The sequence below is a fragment of the Vigna radiata genome, unplaced genomic scaffold, assembly GCF_000741045.1.
Source record: "Vigna radiata var. radiata cultivar VC1973A unplaced genomic scaffold, Vradiata_ver6 scaffold_370, whole genome shotgun sequence".
Lineage (NCBI taxonomy): Eukaryota > Viridiplantae > Streptophyta > Magnoliopsida > Fabales > Fabaceae > Vigna > Vigna radiata.
The window spans coordinates 197,640-203,815 of record NW_014542540.1 but is presented as its reverse complement, the minus strand read 5'-3'; positions in this window follow the sequence as shown (position 1 = coordinate 203,815).

Genomic DNA, 6,176 nt, shown 5'->3' with positions numbered 1-6,176 from the left:
CTGTATAGGTATGGGACTATACAATTGAAGGATAACTTAAAGGAATTGATTTGGCTACTCATATCAACAAATGCATTTGCTTTTCGGTAGCCTAAGTCATAAGAACTCCTTGTTTAAGCGTGCTTAGCCTAGAGTAATTATGGGATGAGTGATCTTTCGGGAAGTTTTCTCGGAAAGTGTGTGAGTGAGGACAAAGCACACTGGAAAGCCTCGTGTTGATGTGTGGGGTAAGTTAGCAGTCCCTGTAAGTTGTCGGGGCGTTACAAAAATCATCACTAACATGTGAATCTACAGCAGTATCAAGAACATTTGAATGCATAAACAACTTAGGCATAGGAGGGTGGGAAAGTAGATGGCGCAGTAGTAATCTCGTGGCTCTACTCCCCATCTCCTATGTGGATGGCACTGACATCGTCAAGAATCGAAATAGTCTGAAGTGGTGATCCCTCTAAAAATTGATATTGTTCCTCGGTGCACTGCATGGCCATCTACCCCCACAACTCATTCAATGTAGGCTCAGAAGAAGTAGAAGATTCGGCAGGTGCCTTTTGCTGTTGTTGTTGCCTCTGATTTTTCTGCTTTGGCTGCCTGTTATTGTAGATGTTAGTAGCATAAGCTTGAGGCTCATCATGAGAAACAGGGTGCTCCAAAGAAGGACATGCATCTGTATAGTGGTCACTAGAAGGACACATAGCACACAGCCATGCAACAAATGCAGATGGAGGTGCTGGTCTCTGGTTGGATGCCAGTTGTGTCACCAAACTCACAAGAGAATCAAGCTTGCTTTCCAATTTCCCACCAGCAACTGGTGAAGAATGGGCAGGCTCATAAAACTGCTGCTGCTATGGTTCCTGAATAGGTGGAGAAGGCATACAAGAATTTGGAAATGGTTGATATTGCTGTGGAGCATCATGCCATCCCAAGCTAGGGTCATTCCATCCAGGATCGTTGCTGTGACCATACTGAGCAGGGAAGAATTCATCCAAGAACGTAAGCTTAAGATCTTCCCAAGAAGTGATGGATCCTGGAGGAAGACAATACAGCCAATCCCTTGCTGCTTCTTGTAATGAATGCGGAAATGCCCTTAAGACCATGACTTCATCCGGGACATTTGGAGGTTTCATTAAAGAGCATAATGTGTAAAACTCCTCCAAATGTCTACGAGGGCATTCACCTATAAAACCATGAAACCTAGGCAGCAAATGTATAAGTCCAGTGTTGAAAACACAATGAATATCCTCCTCATCAAGTGGAAACGACTCCCTAGGAGAACTCTCATGAGATGGAGGAGGAACCTTACTGTTCTCAACATGGAAATCAACAAGAGGATCATAATCATAGGCACAAGCAGAATAAGCATTATCCACAAAGCCAAAATAGGTAAACATGGGAAAGAAGGGAGGGAAAGAAGAATGCAATGAAAATATGCAACTAAAGCTACCTAAATGCAACACACAATGACGAACACACAAAACAGAACATCACACTCACAACACAAGACAAAACATAACAGACACTAACACAACAAAGACCTAAAACCGAACCGTTGGTCCCCGGCAACGGTGCCAAAATTTTGATGGGTGTCGCATCCCATGCAAAATTTAATACGCATAAAAGAATGCAGTATAGACTAGGAAGTGACTCCTAGGTCATCTCTCAAGGACCAAATTGTGGTTCGAGAATCAGGTCTAACACATAGTGGGGGGGGTTGTGAAAGGTTTTGTGAATGCGAATGAATTAAATTAAAAGACGGATGCAAACAAAAATGCAAACACAGATATAAAAACGGTTTCAAAGAGAGAACTGAAACGGTTGGTCATTAACTCAATTACAATGCTTCCTATCACAGATAAACAAAATAGAGCAACGACTCTAACCTTTAATCCAACACAGATAACCAACTAAGCAAAGGTTAATCATGTTTTCATAAAAACGAACTAAGAGAACGCAATGTTAACATCAAATCTAATTTACACCATGTAGTTTCATCTACTAGGTGAAGACTCAACCCCAACTGGACAACTAAGTGTATACCCAATTGCAAGTGCAAATACAGATTTGACATTAACCAAGTCAAAGTGGCAAACACAATTACAGTCCAGAAAATCTCAAAGAAACAATGCAATATCACTAATGACCAACTCAGTTAAATTAAGCTATCATGACAATTAAATTAACACTACCAAAAATACTAGACGTCATTAAAGTAAAAGATGATGCTAAACCTAACAATACAAGAGACAAATATCCAAACATAATTAAAACTATTAAAGTGCAAAACTAAATTAAAAAGATAAAAAGCAACTCAAGATACTTTATAAAATAAATTAAAATTCCACATGACAATTCACATGACACATGCACCTACTAAAGAAATTAAAATTGCAAGTGGGCTAAAATTAACCTTTAGGCCGTGACATGTTGAGCTTCCATGTGCTTCATTCAAAAGACAATAAAATTAGAAAACGGTGCAGCGGTGAAGAAGAAATCAGCCACCCTAATACTAATTAAAAGAAATGCAAGGTGTTTTTCAAATGCTAATTGTGACATTACTACTCCCCTTCACCGTGCTACACTTTTTTTTTCTAGCAAAACTAATGAGCTCTTTTATTTTTCTACCTAAAAGCAATAAAAATTGTTTCCATAGAAAACCTTTCACCAGCCGTGACCTTCCAAAATGAAAATGAAAGCATTAAAAAGTAATTGTCCCATCAATCACCGTTTACCACTTTTTCTACAAGCAATGGATTGAATGAAGTTGATAAAAGACGCAACCACATGCACGTGTACTGCACCGATAAAAAAAACCACTAAACCAACGTTTTTCTTTCTCAAAGATCATCACCTTCCACCTCTATAAATTAAAAGCATCATTACACCTAAAGAATAAATGAGAGTGCTCCTAATTAAACTCCAAAAAAACGGAGGCTGCACCCCTTAGCCGTGACATGCTCCATCCTAAGAAAACATTTCCTTTTTTTAAAATAAAATGAATCCAAGCATTGCTATATGAAATTAGTAGCTGCTTCTACTGCTGGACGTGACATTGCAGGATTAAAACTCAATAAAAAATTTCAGTCCAATTTAAAATACAACAAGCTTTTGGAGAAAGAAAATTGAAAGACAAATCTGTAACGATAATGAGGCAATGAAATTGCTAAAAAAAATAAATTTCAGCTTCTTCATTCATCCAAAATCTAATATTTGAAACATGATTCAAGCAAGAAATTCTCCAAAAGAAAACCGTGAGTGTGGCTGTTCTCCCAAGGAAAAATAATCGTTCCAGCACAGCCTCTCCAATCTGCCGAGAATGATATTATGAGTGACGGCTGATAGCTCTTTGCTAAGGCCAAGTGTCCCTCTAAAATGGGTGGGGTCCACCCTAAAAGTAAACCCTAGGTGGTGCCATATGTCCTACAAAATTGGGCTTTTCATATTTTTTCCAAAATGGCCCATGATGCGAAGAGTTTGTCTAAAAAGTTTTAAACAACTAAATTACAATACAATTAATTTTAAAATGTCTAATTGGAGAGTCTTGAGTTAATTTGTCTCCATCCCAATGCTCCAAATTGTATCTCCAAAATTTCCCTTGAAAATAACAATGCAAATAATTAGCTCAGAAAATTCAACTTAATTAAAATTAGAATTTCCGGTCAAATTAAGCACAATTAGTAGAAACGGGAAAATACCGGACAATTAAGCACAATTCACTGATTAATTCTAGCACAATAAACTAAGTGAAATCAATAAAATATCGACTCATCAGTAGGCATTGTTGGCCGAACTAGTATAAAAATCAGTGTTTGATTTTCTCTATCAATGCACTCTTTATTTCAGTCGACTTTATTTGTTTAGCAGTCAACTACGTTTTTCCGCTGTACTGAAATTTTTCATTACTTGCATTTCAAGGAAAGATCAAAAGCTTTGCATTTTCATACCAAGATTGCGATGAGATTTTGTTTTTGAACTAACACCAATTCATACCAACCTGTTTCCTAACATTCTTCCCTACTCAATATGGTTACAATTTCATCTTATTCACTCCCTCTTATCTACTCCTCTTGCTTAATGTGCTTGATTATCTAATTGTTATGCAAACTTTCTTGGCCTACCCTTAACCCGATCCCTCGGCGAGAATAGCCTATTACTAATTACCGGTTTGCTATCCCTAGCCTCCCCTAGCAATTAATAATGCATTAAGAACAGAAGCAAAAACAATTGATCGTCCTACCCCCTATCCCTAGGTTGGTATTGCTTAATCAAGGAATTTCTCACCAGTTCATGACAGTACTATACGTTCTCGTATCAATAGAGACAAACAACAGTTATTGAATGAGTTAAACGATAAAAGCATTAAGCGCAATTCGTCTATCTTGACTTAAACGTTCCCACACCAGGTGCCTTCTTCTCGCCTTGGGGAGCACCAGTATTACTAGTGAAGAACTAAGATGGTATTTCCAGGTTGTGCGTTGACTATCAGCAATTCAACATACTGACTATCAAGAACAAGTACCCATTGTCGAGGATAGATGACTTGATGGATCAATTGCACGGAGCTGCGGTGTTCTCTAAGATTGATTTGAGGTCAGGTTATCACCAGATCTTGGTGAAGGCAGATGATGTTCAGAAGACGGCGTTCAGGTCCAAATATGGCCACTATGAGTATGTAGTTATGCCTTTTGGTGTGACTAATGCTCCAGCAATTTTCATGGACTACATGAACAGAATTTTCAGACCCTTCTTAGACAAGTTTGTTTTTGTCTTCATCGATGACATACTTGTCTATTCTAAGACGCAAGAAGATCATGAAGAACACTTGAGGACAGTGCTTAGAGTGCTTAGAGAAAGAAAATTATATGCCAAGCTGTCCAAATGTGAGTTTTGGATGGATGAAGTTCACTTTCTAGGCCATGTGATTTCAGCCGGAGGGATTGTTGTTGATCCAGCTAAGGTTCAAGTCGTGCTTCAATGGGAAAGGCCTAAGATGGTGACTGAAGTCAGAAGCTTTGTAGGTTTGGCGGGCTACTATCGGCGATGTATTGAAAAATTCTCTCGAATTGTGGCACCGCTGACACAACTTACTAGGAAAGATCAACCTTTTGTGTGGACTAATCGGTATGAGACTAGCTTTCAAGAGCTAAAGCAAAGGTTGACTAGTGCACTTATGTTGGTTATCCCTGATACAGGCAAACCCTTTGAGGTTTTTTGTGATGCGTCCCATTAGGGCTTGGGGTGTGTGATGAGTCGATATTTTATTGATTTCACTTAGTTTATTCTGCTACAATTAATCAGGGAATTGTGCTTAAATGTCTGGTATTTTTCTGTTTTTGCTAATAGTGCTTAATTTGACCGGAAATTCTAATTTTAATTAATTTGAATATTTTGAGCTGATTATTTGCATTATTAATTGCAAGACAATTTTGGAGATACAATTTTGGACATTAGAGAGGACATCAATTCATTCAAGACTCTCCACAAAACAAGTGTACTCAAGAAGAAGGGCACTATAGTCATTTTATTCCTTGGGCTTATGAGAAAAGGGTGCAACACATTGATATTTGGAGGTGCAGCTGGAATTTCATTTGGAAGCTGGCAGGAACACTCCTCGGCCCAGATTGCATTCCTAGGCTGAAAGTGTGTTTCGATCGGAAGTGGGGTGATGTCCAGCACACACCAAGCAACTCGAATCACGTTCATCAGTGGCCACGTCCCAGCAATCAGGAGACGTACACATTCAGCAACACATCACGGCCTGGGTCCATGGATAATTAAATCTGGAGCATCCGACAATGAAACATTTAGCAGCTTCAAGCAATGAAGTGGTGGGCTGATTCATTCAATGTCCAGCAACTTGGAGGTGTCACAGTCTTGAGCTGCAACGGCCCATGGCAAAAGAGCAGCACGTGTGTCACGGCTTGGGCTGTGAGGAAGCATTTTATACACAACATCACGTGAATGGGAAAAGCACACAAGCAGGTGCACATCCAGCAACATTCACGGCCCAAGCTTTGCACGGTCTTCATGGCTTAGGCAACACACGACGTCCAGCTTTTGAAGAGCCTACACTTCCATGCATATGATGCCACGACCTGCATTTTTCTTCATTCAGCAACCCACCAACATACCACAGTCCAGCAAACATTAAAGTCTCCAACCTTCACACGGTCCAACAGCTA